Genomic DNA, 21877 nt, shown 5'->3' on the forward strand with positions numbered 1-21877 from the left:
TAAATTGAAGCCAAGCCCATTGGTATGCTTTCATTATAGAAGAAACCAAAGACTTGATTAACTGGACTATGCTCATCGACTGGTCTGCTGCCAACTATTTTGGCATTTCTGACCAGTGCAACTTGGTTTTATGGCCACTGTTCAGCACATCATCTCCCTTGCTAATATAAGCCAGAACCACTATCGCCATATGAGTCTGAAACAAAATCTGTATTCTCCATTTTGCCTCATCCCCTAAATTATAAAAATGCACGTCATTGAAAGGTCTCAAGTATGCCAACCACAATTGCACATATGTACTCACCTCTGCAGACAATTGCACTCTGTGATGCAGAAAATGACTGTACAGCCAAGGCTAGTTGCAAATGCTTACAAAATGTCCTACGCGCCCTCTCAGCCCTCTCAGCCTGATAAGCAGCGTTCATGTGTCCCAGCAATACCTGAATGGACTTCATCAGCACTTTTTCTCCAACATCTGCTCCAACAAAGCAGTAATTGCCACATTATTGTCTGTCAGCAACCATGACTCCATTGCCACTGAATCAATTGCAATGCCAACAAATATTAAGATAGTTGCTGTGTCATACTATCAAAACCCATCACTTCAGTGAAACACTATTAAAGAAACAAATTGAACTTTTCAAATGGAGCTCATGAAATCAAGCAGCCCATTTGAAACACCTTATCTACATAAAATGTTTCTTGAAAATTGATATCCAACAACACATAGTTCTCCTGACGAACTGGCGAAAGCCTTATGGTAGAATTAATGTAATATTTGAACATGAAGGCGCCCATCCAACACTTTTACCAGTTCAGTGGTATCCTCTACAAACATGTATTGTACAGATAAAAGCATGTCTGGTATCTAATCATTTACCAATTGCCCCTCCGGCCATGACTAATATTTTATTTATCAGGGCTGTCCTTTCTCTTTTTCTGGGCACCATTCCTATTGTGGAAACAATCAGTCTTCTCGGTAGCCAATCCTCGAATGCCCTGTCTTAATACTATATAATAATATTTTTTGCGTATGTACTGCCATTGTGTTTCAGGTATTTCATGTTTTCTTATATACAAGTTCATATTTCTCATTTAAGTGAAAGAACTACAAGATTAATAAGTTATTTCTTGTTTTCAACCTAATTTAATATGATGCCTGCCCTTTCCAAAATAATGGGAAAAGTGTATTTAAACCGGGTACAGACACATAGAAGGCAGATAGCAATTCTTCAACTTACTTGCAGACTCTAAGATTGAGCAAGCAGAAGCTGTAAACACGTCTTGTGAAAACCCCAGGCAGGCAAGAAGGAGCCAGCATCCCGTATTGGCTTGCTATTATGCCATAGCTACAGAGAAGAGATAGACAACAACCTTCTTCACACATCACTTCTGCTGTTCCACAAAGGTATGCAGGAGAGATAGCAACACAGAAGCTCAAACAGGCCCCTTTGTTGCTGAGAGAGCTTAGCAAGAGGGAAGAAGGGAGGGGCTGAAGGCTATATTTAGGCACCATCTTTTCATAGAACTACTGTTACAATGTTTCAATTATTTTTATTATACTGTTCATTAAGTGTTTTCATTGTCACTAGTCTGTTCATTTTTATAGGTACTCCTTTTAAGCATTAGGATAGAATGTTGATTTTAATACAATCATAAAGCTCACCCTTTTAGTGCATTCCTGAGAGGGTCTATTCATGGTGAAAAGAGATTTTGACCTAGTAACAACAAATAATCCTGTGAAGTCTCAAAGACTTGATTGCTGCCCAGAATGCATTATCCTCATGCAAAGATTATGTGCTTTGTGGATTACAGCCCAGTGGGTTTCCTGGCTCTACCTGGTAAATTGTCATTGAGCCTTTACTTATAGAGGATTTACATTCTGAGCCCTATTTTGTATGGAGTTGCAAACCACGTTTAAGTTCCTTACATCCTACACTCATTTACCTCCTTCTACACTTTTGCTAAAACCAAACATGGGTGTTCTCTGCCAGGTTTCAACCTCTCTGCCCATCTTCCACCCCAAGGAGAACCATAACCTAATCTGAAACCCTCAACAAACCCTTTCAAACAACAGTGCCTCCTCTTGTAGTGGGTCACATTATAGCTGGCCCTTCAGTACCATATGAGCTTTTCCTCTTAGTCGCCTGTCCACCCCTGCTCCTTGTAACACACCACTCCCTGGTTGAAACCCGGTATAACAGCATCTTCCTCTCGCACTTTAAGTGGTCATGCCTGAATATGAAATGTTGCAAATGCATGCATTTTTTAAATGCCCAAGAAGTTCCATCCTTGACAGCTTGGCCTCCCCCAGACCTGCCCACCCCTCCTTGGTTGAGCCTCCCTTGAAAGTGACAATAAGCAATAGGGAGACAACTTGCAGAATCTGCTGCTGGGGCTAGCCTGGTAGACTCCATCCACTGGAGCCTAAAATCTGTGCCAAGCTGACCTCTCCTCTCTACAGCATTCTCAGTCAGCCTTACTCTAAAGACTCATCATAACAAACCCAGGCTAACCCCCCCCAAATATGATCTGCACGTTAAGTATGTCAGCCATATTTTAGAGAGTACAGCACACTGTTCCAGGAATTTCTCACAATATCGTCGGATATAAATGAAGAAAGCTGTATTCCAATTCCCAATATTTAATAGAATCTTTGGCGTTGCAACAACTTCTGCTCCTCTACTTTGATTCTTACTCAGCCTTTACCTTCTTGTGTAACAACATAAAAACCTTTTACAAATGTACCCTGTAAATGTTCCTCTTTCGTAGAAAGCTTCAAAAAGGTACCCAAAGCCTTTGTCACTCCCACATAAGGTAGCTTTTTGATTTTTATGCCTTTACTCTCTTTTTTTTGTCCCCTCTTTTGTCACATCCAGTGATCCTTCTCTATCCAATAAACTAAATTCCATATCCTTTTTTCTCTCCTCTACGCATGTCATATCATCAGTGTCAATGCCTGTTTTAATAAATCTTTTTTATTAAACAGTTGCTCAGTTCTACAAAGCTTGGTGACATGTTTCGGACATCAAGATAAATATATCATGCATAAAACATTGTGAATGTGTGCAGTGCATCCTACCGCAGAGATTAGCCCTTCCCCTCCTGTTTCACATGCACATCTGGAGGTGAAATCATGCAGTGTTGATATCTCTGGGAGCGTGACCTCGCTCCGGCATGTTTCATTTCCCTGACTCTTCTCTATAATGGCGCCATGGATCCTAAATTTGCTCCCATTTGCTCCAGCATCCCCTACTCTGATAGACCACTTGTTTGATTCTAGGGCACCACTCCACATCTGCCGCCTAGTCTACAACCCGTGGTGCACTCCCGGCCCCCCATGCATGGGCTATATTCCTTTTTGCAATCCCCAAAGCCAACCGCAGACAGATCATTTGACATCTAGACCACCACTCTTTCCCTAATATACACAAGATGTGCCACCTGGCCATCAGAGGCACCTTGTGATCTGTGACCCTTGACATTATTTGTGCCACCCTGGTCCAATACTTTTGCATTTTTGGGCTGTCCCACTGTATGTGAAAAAAGCAGCCCTCATTCCCACAGCCCCTGAGGCAAAGAGTGTTGTCAGCCCATCCCAAGTGATGTAGCAATGTCCTAGAATGATACAACCTGTGTAATATGCATAGCTTTATTAGACAAAATCTCAAGTGTATTGCCATGGCTCTGTATAGCTTCTGTCTATTCCTCGTCCGCTAGGGAGCCCAGGCCTTTCTCCCACCTTGCTCTCAGCTTGATTAATGGATCCGGGGAATAGTTCATGAGTTTAGCATAAACTAAGGAGTCTGTCTTCTCTGGCATAGGATCCAGTAATAAGGGATCATCCAAGGGCGCTGCATCTGGTAATGTCTCTCCCTCATATTTGTAACACCTCACTACATGTCTTAGTTGTAAACATTTGAAGTGCTCCGAGTATGCCATGTCATACTCCTGTTGCACAGTCTCGAAGGTTGTGTAAGCTTGTCCCATCCATACATGCCCAAGCCGCTCAATTCCAAATAGCTCCCATTTGGCGAATCCCTGTAGTTTCCAGACCTCCAATAAGGTGTCGATAACCCACAAGGGGGTCACCTCATCAGCCTACCCTCTCATCCAAGAAACTTGGTCACCTTACGCCAGATTCTCACCATCGCCTGTGAATGTAATGGCAAAGCATCTATATTCCCAGTACAGTATAGAACTGAAGTGTCACCTCATGCTCCCATATTGTGCCTGTCTATCCTGTACGTAGGCTCTGTTGCTTCTGTAAATACCCAATCATTGATTACCACCAAATGCGATGGCCAATTGTATTTACGTAAATCGGGGACTGACTATACCCTCAATTTAATCTCCTCTCCATAATTTTCCCCACACTCTTCTGGAGCATCCCCTTCCCACACAAGCCGTTGCACCTAGAAGTATACAAAATTGTCTTCTTTCATTGTTATGTACATTCCTAAGTACTTGAATCCATCACATGCTACCGGGATTGTACATGCAGCACGAAGTGCCGGAACAGCCCCCTCATCGGGAAAATCAAGTATTTCTCCCAATTAATTTGGTAACTGGAGGATCCCTCAAAGAGGTCAAATATATGTAGTATCCTATCTGTTGTAATTTGCGGTCTCGTGGTGTAAAGCAAAATGTCTTCGGCATGCAGGGAGAATCTTCCCTCCCAATCCCTACCGCAGTCTATGCCCTATACTCAGGGGTCCCTCCTCACACATCCTGCCAAGGGGTCCAGCACCAATGCGAATAGTATGGGAGACAGTGGGCCCCCTTGATGGGTAGCCCTGTTCAGTATGAACAGTCGGGACATCACGTTATTGACCCGCATTCTGGCGAGTGGGCTGCTATACAGGAGCCCAACCCACTGACAGAATTTGGTACCTCCCATCTTTGATAGTGTCGCAAACAAATAGCCCCACTCGATACTATCAAACTCCATGTGGGTGTTGAGACACAGTAGTGCAGCCTGCTCAGACTGAGGGTCTCTAGTCCAGTGATGCACATTGTACGGGCGCCTCAAACTGAGATGGGTTCTTCTGTGTGGCATGAAGCCCGATTGGTCGTGGTGGACCACCAATTTAATTGCAGATCTCAATCTATTCACCAGAGTCTTAGCTAAAACCTTCGTTTTGAGATTCAGCAATGAGATGGCCCTGTACAAACTGCATATTTGTCTCAGTTTATCCTTCTCAATGGGGAGAACTATCATTGCCATCCTTTGATCATCAGACAACCTTTCCCCTTTCCGGGCTTTGTTAAACATGTTCAACATGTGTTCTGCTATATGTGATACGATGCATTTATATAATTCTACGGGAAGCCCATTGGGCCCCGCAGCTTTGCCTGATTGTAGATCTCAGATCCCCTGTTCTACCTCCTCAACTGTCAAGTCCTGCTCGATTGACAACTGGTTGTCTGCGGAAATGGATGGAAGTGGGATGTCTCTTAAAAACTCCTAGCAATCTGTGCTTGACCTACTGGCTTTTGAAGTGTAAATGGTCTTATAAATCATAATATATTATGTCAAGACTTCAGCTATCTCATCCCCGGAGGTATGCAGTGCTTCCTCTGTGTCCCTGATTTCTAATAGCCAGTTACGGTCCTTGTCTCTCTTGTCCAGTCAAGCAAATAGTTTGCCTGGCTTTTTCCACTATGCCATACAAACGTTGCTGGGTAGCCATGATATACTCTCGAACACGGTTCTCCATTAGATCTTTCAGTTAGTTTTGTTTGATGTTAAGTATATGTTGTGTTCCCTGAATATCTACATTGGCCTTCAGCACCTTGGATTTGAGTTATAGAATCTCTTTTTCTCCTTTTTAGTGCCACCGATCTGGGCCTGTACTAGTCCACGAAGGACAGTCTTGAATGACTACCACAGGACTCCCGCTGATTGGACTGTTCCCACGTTCTCCTCAAAGTAGTGCACCACCCCCTCTCTTAGTTTGTTCCAGAATGATGCATCCTTCAAGTACAACGGATTGATTCTGGAAGGCGATTTAGTGAACCTGACTGGACCATGTATCATCATATCTAGAGGAGAGAGGTCAGAAAACCCCACGGCCCTGTGAGTAGCCCCCTAAAACAGGGTAAGTCCAATAATGCTGTGCCCGGAGGAGTAAAAGTTTGGTCGTGGAGCTGTGGTGGCACATACACCAAGCAAATGTTTACTGTGAGTCCCTCCCATTTTCCAGACTGTAAAGCATATCTGCCCGAGGGATATAACCACTTCTGATGCAGAATAAATGGTACCACAGTGTGGAGCAATATACCCACTGCCCTGAAGCTAGTTGTGAAGCCTGCATGTACTAAGACAGTCTAGCCAAAGTGATTGGGTTCCTTGTAGGGATTGCCATTTGAGTGTGCCTCTTGCAGGATAACCATGTCAGGGCCCTGTCTACGAAGATACTGCATTACCACCATTCATTCGATTTTATGTCCCAGACCATTCACTTTCCATTTGAGGGTCTTCAACTTTATGTGAGCGTGGCGTGGTAGTGGTAAGAGCAAGGTCCCAAGGAATGTGCAGTCTCGGGCAGACTAATAGCTGGCCACCCCATGCCTGGTGCTTCCCCAATGTCCATCTGGATGTTTTCAATGTTTGCTGAGTTTAACATAATTAAATAGCTTAAACATAATAAATGCAATGCAATGAAAAAACGAAAATGACTCCCATTATAACCCTCTCCTCCCTGCAGAATGCCCGTCACCCCAAATACAACATTATAAAATAGGGTGGGCTAGGACCTGCAGAAAGATTCAGGTGTCATAACCTGCCACCACTCCCTGTGGCTCAACATTACAAAGTGGTGTCCTCTCATATATATTTAATTGACACCTCCCTGTCCCCTCCCTCCACCTATGCACCTGTGCTACCCCTCTCATGAGTGTATGCATGCCATACCAGCTCAAACCCAGCAAGGATTTCAGTTCAGTCTCGTTGTTGTATCAGCCCCTGGTTTGATACTTACAGCTGCTCACTGTCACTCTCTTTATGACTCTTCAACAATGACGTCACTTAAGTTCCTCTGAGGGTGCCATCTTTATCAGGGGTGACAGACTCTTCAGACTCTTTGTCACCTTGCTGGTCTTGAGAGTGACCCTGTCATGTCCCATCAGGGGGTCAAGCAACCCTCCAGCCATTTTATAAGCCTCCTCCGGCATGGCAAAGTGCCACGTCTTATCTTTTGCCACCACACAGAGTTTAGCTGGGAACAGCATCATATATTTAAGATCTCTAGCTCGCAGTTCTCCCTTCATTGTTGCAAAGCTTCAGTGCTGACACTACACCTGCAGTGTGAAGTCCAGAAAGGATCGAATTGTTGCATTTTCATATTCCACATCCCCTTGTGAGTGTGCAGCCTGCTGCAGGATGGCGTTGCGGTCCTGGTAAATTAGGACTCCAGCTATGTTGGTACGCAACGGGGTTCCTGGTCTCGGCTTTGGGATAGGTGCCGTATTTGCTCGTTCCACTGAAGTTTGAAGATACATTTGGGGCACTGATGATTGGGTGCTGGTCTTCCAGAAAAAGGTATATGCTTGGCCTCTCAGCTCCCTCGGGGACTCCCACAACTCTGATGTCGTTCCTGCAAGCCCTTCCCTCCTGATCTTCCAGATTCGCCGCCATCTGAATTTGTGTTTTGCACCTGTTCCTCCAACCGTTTGGAGGTCGACTGTAGTTGGTGGATATTCATTTCTGCTGAAGTGACCTTATCAGATATCTTATGGAAGTCCACTCTGAGTAAGTTAACATCAATGGTGACTGCATCTAGTTTTGGCACTATGGTGTCCTTCTAGTGTGAGATGGCTGCCATGATGGCCCTGAGTGAGGGCTCTGGGGCCACCGTCTGCTCAGCCTGCCTCCCCCGAAGGCTTCAAAATCAGCTTCAGCACTGCATATTTTCCCATTTTATTGAATTTCTGTATTTACCTCCCCTTTGGTTTTCCCCATCTCAAGGTTTACTGAGTTGATGGGGCTCAACTCTTTTGGACCTCCCAGCAACGGATCCACTAATAATCCTCCAGTTTGGCTTCGATGCTCACTTGTTTACAAAGTTCAGTGTGGCTTGTCTGTGTCACAGTTGGCAACCTGCACCTTTGTGGGGCTGAGCGCCTGCCCGCTGCACAGTTCCTGCTTGTGGCACCCAGATAGCTCCTTCTTGTTTGGGTCAGGTGTGCGCTCCCAGGCCGTCTCAATCATCAGAAGGTGCCCCTATATGCTGTATATGATGAACTTGTCAGACTGGGTCTCTTCAGAGCCCCTGCAGCACATTCTCCCACAACCCCCACTCCAGGCAGCATATCGTCGATGCAGTGGGGTTTGTGGGTGGAGGGGGCAGTCAATACCACCCATCGGCATCTCTGTCTTCCTTCAGTAGGGAGGTTTTCACCTATGCCGAAATCCTGGGATCCTCACCCTTTCTGTCACAGTGTCCAGCCCACCTCCACCACGGACTGGCTCTCTACTTGACTCCCCAGCTCATACGTCCCACCCGGTGCTCAGACCCACGGCAGCTCTGAGCTGTATTTGGGAAGGCCTCCTTGCCTGGGATGGCTCTCCCGCTCAACAGCGGCTCCAACTGTCACTGGCTTCGGGACCTCGAACCCTTGCTCCCCGCTTTGGAGCCACATGGGCCAGCTGCCCCCTCACCATCCCACGTCGCGGCTATCCACCAGGGCTGCTACACACCCGAATCCAGCAGGGCTGCCTCAGCACTCACCAGGCTCTGACACAATGTCACAGCTCTCCATTCGTATCCCTGCCTGCAAGAGAGGTGCCGCCCATAATCTAATGGTTGTGTGTGGCCATCATGCAGGCCCCAGCCCAGTAAACCACTCAGAACCAGGCTTCGTCCATTGCCAAGCAGGGGGGGGGGGCTAGAGAAAGGAGCAGCAAGCAGTCCTCTCCTACATTTACACCTCTCAGAGCATCAATCGGCAGAGCAGAGTCAGATTAAATGGTCGGATGTTGGGAATCTTGGTGTTGGCTGTGCAGAACCCTCCACCATCCACCTCACCCCCCATAATTTCTATTTACAATTTGGTGGTGAGAAGACTAAAATAGCCACCAACTCCTCTAACACCTGCCTCCTTATAAGCCTCTCCTCCCTAGTTTCCCAGGTCGAATCAAGGACTCATGGGATCAGCAGGCCACAGACATGCCTCCCTCAGAGAACCAAAGGTTCACTGACACAACATCGATGTAATAAATATCGATGTAAAAACTATTGAGTAAAAAATATAGACAACAAAAATATTAACTCCTATACTTAAACAGGTAAGTACAAAAATATCGACTAAAAAATATTGATGTAGAAAATATAGATGTATAAAACGTCGACTTTTATATAAATATTAACCCTGGGTGTAGTGGGCGTTGTGGGGCTACGCGGAGCATCACGGAGTGTTCCCAAATCTACGCGCACCTGCACACTCCGCGTAGCCCCACTACGCGCCACCCGCCTCCCACCCACCCTCATTTTAAAATTACTTAGAACCTTAAAATTAAAGAAAATTACTTACCTGAGCTGCGGCGTCCCGGGGTTCCATCTTCCTGCTTCCTCGCTAGCTTCTTCCTCACTAATGCGCATGTGCGGGCGCCGGCACATGCGTATTTGTGAGTAAGAAGCTAGCGAGGAAGCAGGAAGATGGACCCAGGGACGCCGCAGCTCAGGTAAGTCATTTTTTTTATTTTTAAGGTTCTAAGTAATTTTAAAATGAGGGCGGGAGGGAGGCAGGTGGCGGGCAACTCTGCTCCGCCGTGGCGTTTGCCTGCTACGCCTACTTTGCGAAGCGCGAAGTAGGCAGCACTACGCACACTCCACGGGCGGAGCGGAGCACTGCACCCACCCGTGATAGATATAAAACAAAATAGTAATAAATATATTAGGTACACTAAATAAACTTAATAAAAAAAGATAAATACACAAACATAAATATTTATGCATATATTTACTTTAAAACAATTAATAAACTATTATTTTTAATTTATGTTAAAAGTTTAAAATTATATAAAAAATAAAAATATATATCAATGATTTGAAAACAGAGAAAAAAATCGATAATAAATGAAAACAAACTATTAAAAAATATTTAAACTTACATTTCACTATACAGTCAGTGCAACAGTAGGGAACATGTTGGATAGCAGAGGGGTAAAAATAACTATTCCCACTCCAGTGAGAGCAACAGCAGGGTAAGTGTTGGATAGCGAAGTAATTACATTTACTATTCCAACTCCAATTAGTGCAACAGTAGGGAAAGTGTTGAATAGCTGAGGGGTAAAAATTACTATTCCCACTTCAGTGAGAGCAACAGTAGGGAAAGTGTTGGATAGCGGAGGGGGAAAAATTACTATTCCCACTCCAAACAGTGCAACAGTAGGGTAAGTGTTGGATAGTGGAGGGGTAAAAATTACTATTCCGGGGCGTGGTCTCGCTACCGATGGAGTGAGATGCATGCCGTAGGAGCTCCGGGCCGCCGCTGGCATCATAAGCATTTTTAAGCGGCATAGCAGTAGCGGGGAAGCCTGAATCAGGGATATCTGTGCAGCGTAAGCAACTGGGCAACAGTCCCGAGACCCGGCGACCCTCGGAACCGGCCGGCAGCTGCAAGAACAGAGCTGGTGAGAGAGTGCCCCGGCCTACGAGGCTACAGCCGCCATTTTAGAGTCCACAGCCTCCTGTGCACTCGGGTGAGCAGACGCCACCGTCAACCCTCACCCTCTGCCCAGGGACTGGCAGCGACCAGAAGTGAGAACTGTAGTGGAAGTGCGGGGACTTGGAGAACCTGCAGTCGGTCTCTGGGGATGAACCCTTCTACCGACATCCCGCTTGACCGCCATTTGGAGACTCTGCTGCACCCGTCCCGTGCGGGGTCCGGCTGGCGATACCTGCAGTCTGGCGGGGACCTTACGCACCTAACTGGGCCCCCAGACCTCTTCGCTGACGCCTCCAGAGCTGCTGGGCTGCCCTTTGAGAAGCCCCGAAACTAACAGGCAGCGGCGAGAGCGGTGCCGGCGGGAGAGCACCCCGGCTTACAAGGACACAGCTGCCATTTTGGGGTCTCTGGCCTCCAGCGCCCCGGAGGGACCAGAAGCCACCGTCAATCCGCACCCTCTGCCCGGGGATTGGCAGCGGCCCACAGCAAGACCTGCAGTGGCTGTACGGGGACTGGGACGACCTGCAGTTGCCCCCTGGGGAGAACCCTCCTTGCCAACATCCCGATTGGCCGTTATTTTAAGACCCCACTGTGTCGGTCCTGCATAGGGTCTCACTGAAGATATCTTCAGACCGGCGGGGACATCACGCGCCTGACCGGGCCCCCCAGACCCCATTGCTGACTCCTCCAGAGATGCTGCGCTGCCCATTAACAAGTCACCATACAAGGCGTTCCATCCAGGTGCTCGATCTGCCAGCCAATTTTGACCCCTGCTGCCCCGCTGTGTAGGAGCCTCGTGCGAATCGCCCTGCACCTCTGCTGTCCTGGCGGGGTCCTGACCTTCCTGGATGGGTCACGGGGCCCCTCTGTTGAAGCTACTGGGAGCGCGGGGCACCGCACAGCGCAAAGTCCGGAGCCACCTGATCAGGCCACAGCTGGGGGTGAGGCACAAACTGTCTTGAGCCCTCCTGGATGTGCAGGGAGTGCTATATATCTCTGCCACCCTGGTGGGACATTTCCAGCTTCCTGGAGGCACCGGGCCACGCGAAGTGGGGTGCAGAGTGCCATTGTATCGAGCCTCGCCTGAGGGCAGGGCACCAACCATCCTGGGCATACATGGACTCTGGGGGACACCTGACGACTCTGGGCTCCCTATACCTCTCTACCACTGCACCTCGGAGCAAGATCCCGAGTTAAAGGACTGGAGTGATGACCCGGGGGCTGGAGGCCTTTGCTCATAGCTTTGCTGGAAGTGACACAGTTGGAGCGCCCTGGTAGGTCCACGCCTCATTACATGACACTGTGAGTTCCTTTGTAGACCCTGATGGGCCCCCCTAGAGAGCCCTAGAGGAGGGGTAGTACCACCGAGTGCCACTTTACCACCTGAGTCTGTGGCCTGGCCTATGCAGGCAGATCTCTCCTGTACGCCCTGGAGGAGGGCTGGGTGTACCGCACACCTACCTGACCTGGATCTTATTGCCTCAACGGCCCCTGTTGCTAGTGCCCTGCATATTCCCATTCGTCCAGTGGAACAACCAGGGGACACTGGGGCAACGCCCTTTGGCTGCCCTCATGCCATGCCGCCCTCGTTGACCTTCTTTTCGACGACCTCCAGATCCTGCTGGCAGGAATACTCTCTTCAACCGGATCGGGCAGCAGTCTGACATTGTGCTGTGCCCCATCAGCTGGGCCCTCTGCATGCGACATAATGCCCTGAGGGGTCATGAATAAATCACGGACTGGGAGAGACCCCACTGCACCTCCTAAGGACAACCCCGTAGCAGCCCTGTGGAATAAATCAGGACCAACTCCTGCAGTGGACATGGCATCAGCAGCCGGGGGACCTTCTGAACCTGTCACACAGTTCTTCATGACCAACTTCATGCATGAACTCAAATCTGAAATTGGCTCACTTCGCACGGAGGCTCAGGCTTGTGTTAAAGAACTCCGGGGGGGTCGTGGTGGAACTCGAGGGGAGGGTGGACGACCTTGAAAAGACAGTCGATGCCCGCTCGGAAGATCAGGAGCACCTCTGGCAATGCCTAGCCACCCTGGAGGAGCAACACATCAAGTTGCAGATTAAACAGGAGGACTTAGAAAATAGGGGGCATCGCAACAACCTGCACCTCAGGGGGATTCCGGTTGGGGCTGAAGGTTCAGACATTATGACTTTTGTAGCAGACCTGTTTCAAGACATCAGGGGAGATGACGACACATCCCCACCAGCCCTGGACCGTGCCAACGAGTGTCTGACCCTCCAGGACGCCCTGGCCTCATTCCTGACATCTTGGTCCAGGTCCATTTTTTCACAGAGAAAGAAGCCATCCTCGAGGCAGCATGAGCCAAAACAGAACTCAGGTACCAGGGCACCCCCATACAACTGTTTCAGGACCTTGCGCCCACAACGCTCCGCAGCAACAGAGACTTTCGACCCATAATGGATAAACTACGGGAGCTGGGAGTCCGCTATAAATGGAGACACTCGTTCGCACTTATTTTCCAGTGGGAGTCAAAACTTCCAGTGCTGCGGTCCTTGGAGAGGTAGCCCAACTGCTTCAGATCCAAGACACACCGCCTGCTAGCCCCTCACGCATGCCTCCTCTGCACCGCGAGCCTGTAAAGCCCCAATGGACCAAGGTACACCACTCCAGGTGCCCTTCACCCTGGGGACTTTGCACTTCATCCTAGGAGAAGCAGGACATTATACAGCATATCTGCTCCTTGGAAGGTTGTCACTCACTCCCAGGCTCTCAGCCCTCTGAAAAATAGCAATGAAGTATGTCTGCCAAACACCTGTCTTTCCCTCGGCTCAGGTTTTGACTCCTTGAGGGGGTGTGACAGACGCCCCGCCCCCCTGCCACTTCCTTGCTGGCTTGACTGTCCCGTGCCTGAACTGCAACCCGACGGCAGCACCGGACTGTACTCCTAGAGGGTGATGCTGATCTACTATGACCCACCTCCACTTCTATTCCTGGGAGTGTGAAATCTCTGGGATGGACTGTGTCTCTGCACCTGGCTTCTCCCCGGACTGGAATAGACCCTGTTGGCCACGTTGGCTCTTGTTATTTTTTGAGTACAATGTCTTTTCTCTCTCGCTTCTCTTTTTCTTCTCTTCCTATCCCTATCTCGGGCATGGGGCGGTCCTGATCATAGTGGGAGTTCCCTCTGTACCGATCATCCCTTCTTCTCTGCACACTACACTAGATCCTACAGCAGCCACCATGGCCTTTGTCTGCTTTGCCTACTTTAGCGAGGCATTGTGGGGGGAGATACCCTGTATACTGCCCCTACTCTTCTGCCCGGGATAGCGCTCGCACATGGCGCACTGAAATAATGACTTCTGTACCCAATCTGAAAGTCCTCTCCCTTAATGTGAAGGGACTCAACTCCCCCAACAAGCATCGCCTGATCTGGCGATACCTCTTGCTGCAAAATCCAGACATCATTTTCTTGCAGGAAACCCATCTTCTACGCGAAGATGTCTCCTGCATGGCTCATCCACGATACCCTCTTCAACTTTGGGCATCTGCACCCAATAAATCAGCGGGGGTAGCAATCCTCTGCCAACCAGGCATTCACCAGGGGGACTCCAGGGTAGTCCGTAGTAAGGATGGCAGATTCCTCAAGGTGGTGGTCAAGATTGGGCATCGAATCCTCACTTTATGCAACACTTACACACTGAACCAAGCTCAAGACTTCTTTTTTGCGGGGTTTGCTGCGGGAATACATAACACACAATGATCCGGGTTTCATCCTGGGGGAGACTTTAATCTGGTGTGGGAGGCGGGCCTCGATTGTGGCGAAGGCTCTTTCCACGGGACGGGAGCCATATCTTTGGCCTTAAAGAAGCAATTAACTGCCCTTGGCCTCAGATATTTGGAGATACCACTCCCCAGATGTCCGTGACTATTCCTATTACTCTCATGTCCATCGCTCCTACTCGCGCATAGAGTACCTCTTCGTCTCACACTCCCTTGTCAAAGACACCCTCTTGGCATCCATGTCTGACATCTCTGTTGCTAACCACGCCCATGTGGAACTTCTCATTCAGGATCACTTTTTTCACCCTTACCGTCTCTCTCTGTGGCGTTTTCCCCTTCATATCCTCAGGAATACAGTAGATGCGGCGGAGATCCGGGAAGCTATCGCATACTACTTCGAGACCAACGACCACCCAGAGACTCCACTCCCCATAGTTTGGTATACGTTTAAGGCCACGATTCGCTGCACCATCACATCCATTGCTATAGCTGAGGCTCGAGAAGCTCGCTTGTTTGAAGACAAACTTTCCCCGGACTTAAAGGCGCTCGAGCTGCTGGACCAGGAGCACCCTTGGCGCTGCACAAGAGGTGCATCGCTATGCTCCGGGGCCAGCTCTGGGCACAGAGGACCAACAAGCCGGAGCACACTCTTATGGCTCTGTGCCAATGATACTATGACGGGGGGACAAGGTGGGCATGGTGCTGGCGCGCCACCTTCGGGCGTAGGCTGCCAAAGCGCACAATGCTAATCTCAAACTGGGAGATGGTACCTGGGCCACCACCAAAGCCGCCAAGATGCAAGCATTTCAGAATTACTACTCCTCCCACTATGCCGGGGAGTCACCCTTATTTAGATCAGGTTCTCGCTGCCGGGGATGCTTGCGAGTGGTCCCTGATTAACAGCTATCACTCTCAATTATTGGAAGATTCTATCACTCCGGAGGAGCCTGCTGACGCTCTGAAGAATCTTCTTCTCTGCAATTCCCCGGTGCCGGACGGCTTGCCGGTCTCGAACGATTGTGTATTCTTCCGGCAACTCGAAATACATATGCTCCGTCTCTTCAATTCTTATACTGACGTAGTAGGGCCCACTGCGGATATGGCCATGGCTGATATCGCTTCAATCCCCAAACCGGGGAAAGATCTCACACTCTGCTCCTCCTTCCATCGAATCGCGCTCCTAAACACGGATCTCAAACTCTATACTAAAATACAGACTAAGTGTCTCGCCTTACACCTCCCTGGACTCATAGAACCGGACCAGGTGCGCTTTATCCATTAATGACAGTGGGCAGACAATGTGTGGCGAGTTGCCCATCTAATCGGGAAGGCACGTCATTTGAAGATTCATGCCTGCTTGCTATCACCTGATGCTGAGAAAGCATTTGACCGAGTAGACTGGGTCTTCCTTCGTGCTGTCCTCCAGAAAATAGGGTTGGGTCCGCGGATGATTGTGAGGATTATGGCTCCCTATCTCTCTCCTCTGGCTCGGGTGTGGGTAAATTGTCAGCTCACACAGCAGCTATCCATCCACAGGGGCACCGGTCAGGGGTGTCCCCTAAACCCCTCTTATTTGCTCTTCTAGTGGAACCGCTGGCCATCATGATCCGCCAGTCTCCTGACATACATGGCATTACACTTGGGGGGTTAGACCACAAAATAGCCTTGTTTAATGACGACTTACTTCTCACTTCATCACGCCCACAAACCTCCCTACCGGCCCTACATAAGTTACTTCAGTCATTTGAACAGGTCTTGGGACTTAAAATCAATCATGGGAAATCATGGGCTCTCAACCTCACGATTCCGGCGGAGGAGGTCGCCACACTCCAATCTCTTGTCCCTTATCAATGGGCGTTGCACTCTATTCGGTACCTGGGGCTTAACTTAACCCCCAACCTTGCCACATGGTCCCAAGCAAACTGTCAGGAGTGTAAAAACGCTGTTGTAGCAGACTTGAGAACGTGGAATTCCCTTCCGCTATCCTGGCTGGGGCGCTTGAACATGGTCAAAATGTCGATCCTTCCAAAGATACTTTACCTTTTTCAGACCCTTCCCACACCCATTCCGGAACATCAAATACAGGGCCTTCAGCGTGAGCTCACCACATTTATATTGGGAGGGAGTAGACCACATTTTTCTAATAAAATACTCATGCTTCCGCGTGACAGGGGAGGACTAGCCTGCCCCAACTTGTTGGAATATTATTGGACTTCACACCTTCGCTTCATATCAGAGTGGATGGCATGGGAGAGTGAAAAAGTCTGGTTTCATATAGACAGGGCAGTGACTTGCCACCCCATCTGGGACTTTGCCTGGCATATACGGGAAGCCCGCTCACGCAGCGTCCATATCGTGGTTCCTACTAAGACGGTGCTCGAGATTTCGGACAAATTAGCAATATGCAGAGGCCTCACATCCTTCCCGTCCCCCCATACCCATCGCTCCCAACACTCACTTCCTGCCTTCTCTTCACCCACCCTACTTTGCAGACTGGATGGAAGGAGGGTGCAGGACGATTGGGACCTCTTTATGGGAGACACCTTCAAAACTTCTGAGCAATGTAAATGGGATTTCCAGCTACCGAAGGGGGCTAGATTTCAATACATTCAACTTCGGCATTGGGTTCAAGCGTCCTCTTTAACACGGGCGGCCACTCAACCCTTCACCGCATTTGAGCGGTTAATACGCTCCTTTGATAACTTCAGGGGCCTAAATTTCTCACGCATACCAAGTTCTCCAACACTCACAGTGCACCACTCCTCATGCCTACCAACTGCGATGGCAATTGGCCTCAGACACGGATATCACACCCACCCAATTAGAACACTTGTGGCGAGATATCCCGAAGGTCTTTCGTAGCATCACCCAGCTGGAATCCGCATATAAGGTCATGACACAATGGTACTATACTCCTCACAGGTTACACAAAATGTTTCCCACCTCCTCACCTCTATGCTGGCACTGCACTAGCGCACCGGGAGATTTCTTGCATATTTGGTGGACATGCTCACTCTTGACCATCTACTGGAAGGAAGTCCTCAGTAATATCCGACTGGCAATAGGCTACCCACTGCCCGAAAACCCGCTTGCGATTGTCCTGGGTCTTCAGCCGGTGAACCTGCGTGCCATGACACGCCAAGATTGGCATCTCAGCCTTCACATGCTTGGGGCTGCCAAGAAAATCATTGCTCTTTACTGGAAAAAATCTGAAACACCCCCGATTAGCGTTTGGTTCACCTGCCTGTGGCACACGATTGCCATAGAACTACTCACTGCGCGCTTGCAGCTACAGGACACTAAATTCACCAAACTGTGGCAACTGCTTGTGAACTACCTTTGCAGAGTGGAGCACGCTTGACTCCAACCCCTGAGATTGTGGGCTCTGCACCTCTTTGAGGACTCTATATCTTCGCCAGATGAGGATAGTCTCTGGAAATCCACTGATGGGCTCACTTATACCACGGCCCGGCAGGCGCTTACACACCAGACCCTGGGCGCCCCCGCCCCTTCTCTGAAGTAGGTGATCAAGGCCACTATATGCACGACTCCAGGAATCACCAATGATTTTGAACGCCACAGTGCCGACTACGCCCCTGGCCCCAGGTGGCAAGAGCACCCTTCCCCCTGCCACACCTCTCCCTTGCATCTCGCCTCCTTTTCTTTCTTATCTGCTCTTTCTCTGCTATCTCTTTCTCTATCTTCTCGTTCTCTATGGTGAACTTACTGTTTTAAGTTGAAATTGTGATTCATATGAGCAGACTTGAAAGGTTTGTCCTGCAGGCCACAGCATCCTGGGTTTGAATTTTGTTTTGAACTATGGCAATTAGGCAGACGCCTCACGATTTCCAAAACTCTGTGAGCATACCTATAGGAGGCCCGGCCTTGTTACTGTGTCCTCTCTTCTACTCAGCACTCTACACTATATGTACTGTCTTTAAAATCAACTTCATTGCATTAGGTGGAGGACACTAATGGACACGGTGTAATGGCATCTGTCTTCTAGCTGAAATGAAACTGTATAAGGCTGTGGAGATAATAGCTGACAATAATATTGTGATCTGCTCCTGTATGTCTACTATAAATGCCAATAAAAACAAGTTAAAAAAAACAAATACTATTCCCGCTCCAAAGAGTGCAACAGTAGGGAAAGTGTTGGATAGTTGAGGGGTAAAAATTACTATTCCCACTCCACTGAGTGCAAGAGTAGGATAAGTGTTGGATAGCGGAGGGGCAAAAATTAATATTCCCACTCCAGTGGGAGCAACAGTAGGGAAAGTGTTGGATGGCGGGAAAGTGTTGGATGGCGGAGAGGTAAAAAAAATGTATTCCCACTTTGGTGAGTGCACCAGTACGGCAAGTGTTGGATAGTGGAAGGTTAAAAATTACTATTCCAACTCCAGTGAGTGCAACAGTAGGGAAAGTGTTGGATAGCATAAGGGTAAAATTTACTATTCCCACTCCAGTGAGTGCAACAGTAGGGAAAGTGTTGGATAGCGGACAGGCAAAATGTACTGCTCACCCTCCAACAGTTAAAATATATATATATATATCTATATATATATATATATAAATATATATGTATAAATATTAATATTTAAAAAAAATCAAATATATTATTTATGTAAAAAGAAAACATATTATAATATTAGTTACGTATAACAGAAATAACAAAAACCTACACATATTATATAATATAAAATCCTTTTAAACTAGAAAATAGTTACAATCAAAAACATTAATTATTACATAAATGTATTTATTTTATTTCTTACCCTATAACACCACACGAATAATAACACACTTCAACATTTTAAATTAAATTTACTTCCATAATTAACATAATTAATAATCAAGTAAAAATATATTAATAAAACAACTAATAAACATTAATTACCTACACACACTTTAACACTATATTGTCCACACCACCCACCTAAATTAAACTATAAAATAATAAAACACAATTAAAACTTATTTTTACATTCAAATCTCTTACTGTTAACAACTAATTATAAATTAATTACATTTTAATACCCACCCTTTACTCCTTTAAAAGTAAAAAACAACACACACAAAAATAGACAATTACCCAAAATAAATATTAAATAATTATGATTAATAACTATATTTTAATTATTGAACACAAATAACGTCCCATCCATTACCCCTATAAACACCACAACACACCCCCAAAATTAATTACACAATTGCCATAATACAAGTCAAGTCAATTAAAACTTTATTCGCCACGTTCTGGCCATAAAAGTATTTTACCAAAACAAACACATTTATATTTTGGGTTAAAACTACACCACAGATGAAATTAAAAACTCAATTAAAATAGATTCACATTAAACAAGACATATTCGAACAGCCCAAATCATTATTGTTAGCACCCTGATTATTTATTTTATGGATTGCCCCTGATAAAAAGTGTGCAAGTGCAAAATAGCAATCTCTTAAAATTGGTAGGATGTATTTGACTTGCAACTCAGTATAAAAATCACAAAAAAACATAAAGTGCAACAGTTCTTGGTCAGAAAAATGATCACATGCACATGGTTGCAGGGTACCTGGCTTTAAAAAACCCTTAGGTACAGTTAGGAGCCAGTAGATACAATTAAATCTAAATCCCAGAAAAAGAAAATGATGATGCAGATTATTAACAAAAGACCAGAAAGGTTGAGTTAAAATTCCAGGACTTATAATCATAAAATATCTACATGTAGTTTTCTTAAGTTCATTTGCTTCCCTATCCAATTGTCTCCTTGTTAGAAATTGTGTTTTTATCGTTTTTACAGCTTTCTTGGTCGATTAAATAGCTCCGGTTGCCCGAGAACTGAAAGCTGCTGGGAGACATATTTTAGCCGGAGAATATCTGCAGCTCAGTCTAACATCATGCAGTCCTCCAAAATAGTTTGGTTTAGGTTTGGCTTATCTCTAGACCATCGTTTTTTGTAGATTGGCAAAATCACTGCCGTTGACCATGAGTGGGGTTGGTCTATCCTTATAGCAGCATTGAACACCCTGGTTAAAATGTTCGCCCATGTGCCTGAGTCTGACATATAGAGGTCCGCAGGTATTTCATTAGGCCCTGGGGCTTTTAATTCAGACATACCCTCAATCGCTTTCTGGTCTTCTTTTACCTCAAAACTTAAAGCGGGTGGTAAGGCACTCAGTACCCATGGGGGACCAGTTTGTTCAGTGACACCCTCTGCATAAATCTGTCCAAAGTGACTAACCCACCGGTCGGCTGGAATTACACACTCTATTCTTGTAGTGTTATTATCTTTAAAAAAGGAGCTATTTACTACCCTCCAGAATTTTGCACTATCAGCTTGTGCGCTCGCCTGTGTAAGGTCCTCCCATGCCTGATCCCTTAAAGCAGCCTTCCTTAATGTTAAGGCTGAATCATATGCTTTCCTTTGGGTTTTAAGCAGGTCGGGATCTCTGGGTAAGCTTTTTAATGCAACCATAAGGGCTTTGTGGGCATTAGAGCAGTCGGCATTAAACCACTGAACTTCCTTAGTGCCTGTCATGATCTTTTTATTTATTTATTTATTTGGCGCCAGAATCGACTCCCAAAGGAGTATCTATGTGCTTCGGACGGGCAGCATAGGTGTAGTGAAATTGCGGCTAAAATCAGAAACAGAAAAGGGTAGTCTTAAGCAGCTTCCTAAATTGTAAATGGTTAGGACACGGTCTCAAATGCAGGGGGAGCTCATTCCAGTAACGAGGGCCAAGATAGGAAAGGGCCTTTCCCCCTAGTCTTGCTCTCCTAACTTGGGGAACCTCCAAGAGATGCTTGGTGGAGAGACCTAGAGGGACGGTAGGGTATGAATTTCTACAAAAAATAAATGGGACCAAGATTAGAAAGCGCCTTATGGATGGTACAACAAATTTTGAATTTTACCCGTTGGTGTATTGGAAGTCAATGAAGCTGCAAGAGAAGAGGACGGGAGGCAGTCTTAGGGGGCACCTTAAGGACTAGTCGCGGTGCTGTGTTCTGGACCACCTGCAGTCTGCTGATCGAAGTCTCACTAGCAGAGATCAGAAGACCGTTACAGTAGTCCAGATGGCTTAATATAAGTGCCTGACTCAGAGTCTTCTGAGTAGAATCAGGAAGCAGAAGTAAGATTCGACGGAGTAGGCCCAGTGTATGGAAACAGGCGCCAGCTGTCTGAGAGGCATGCTCCTTCAAAGTAAGGGCTTGATCCAGATGGATGCCAAAGTTCTTAGCAGTGGATTTAGGGGCAGGAGGGGCAACAAGATTGGTCAGCCACCACTCGGGAGACCATAGTAAGGGGGCCTCTCTGAAGAGTAAAATCTCTGTTTTCCCAACGTTACACTGGAGGAGATTACTCTTCATCCAGTGTGAAATGGCTCTCATACCCAAGGAGAAGGTCAGCTGTACATAAGGAGTGAATTTGTCAATAGGGAAA

The sequence above is a fragment of the Triturus cristatus genome, chromosome 2_2, assembly GCF_964204655.1.
Source record: "Triturus cristatus chromosome 2_2, aTriCri1.1, whole genome shotgun sequence".
Taxonomy (NCBI): domain Eukaryota; kingdom Metazoa; phylum Chordata; class Amphibia; order Caudata; family Salamandridae; genus Triturus; species Triturus cristatus.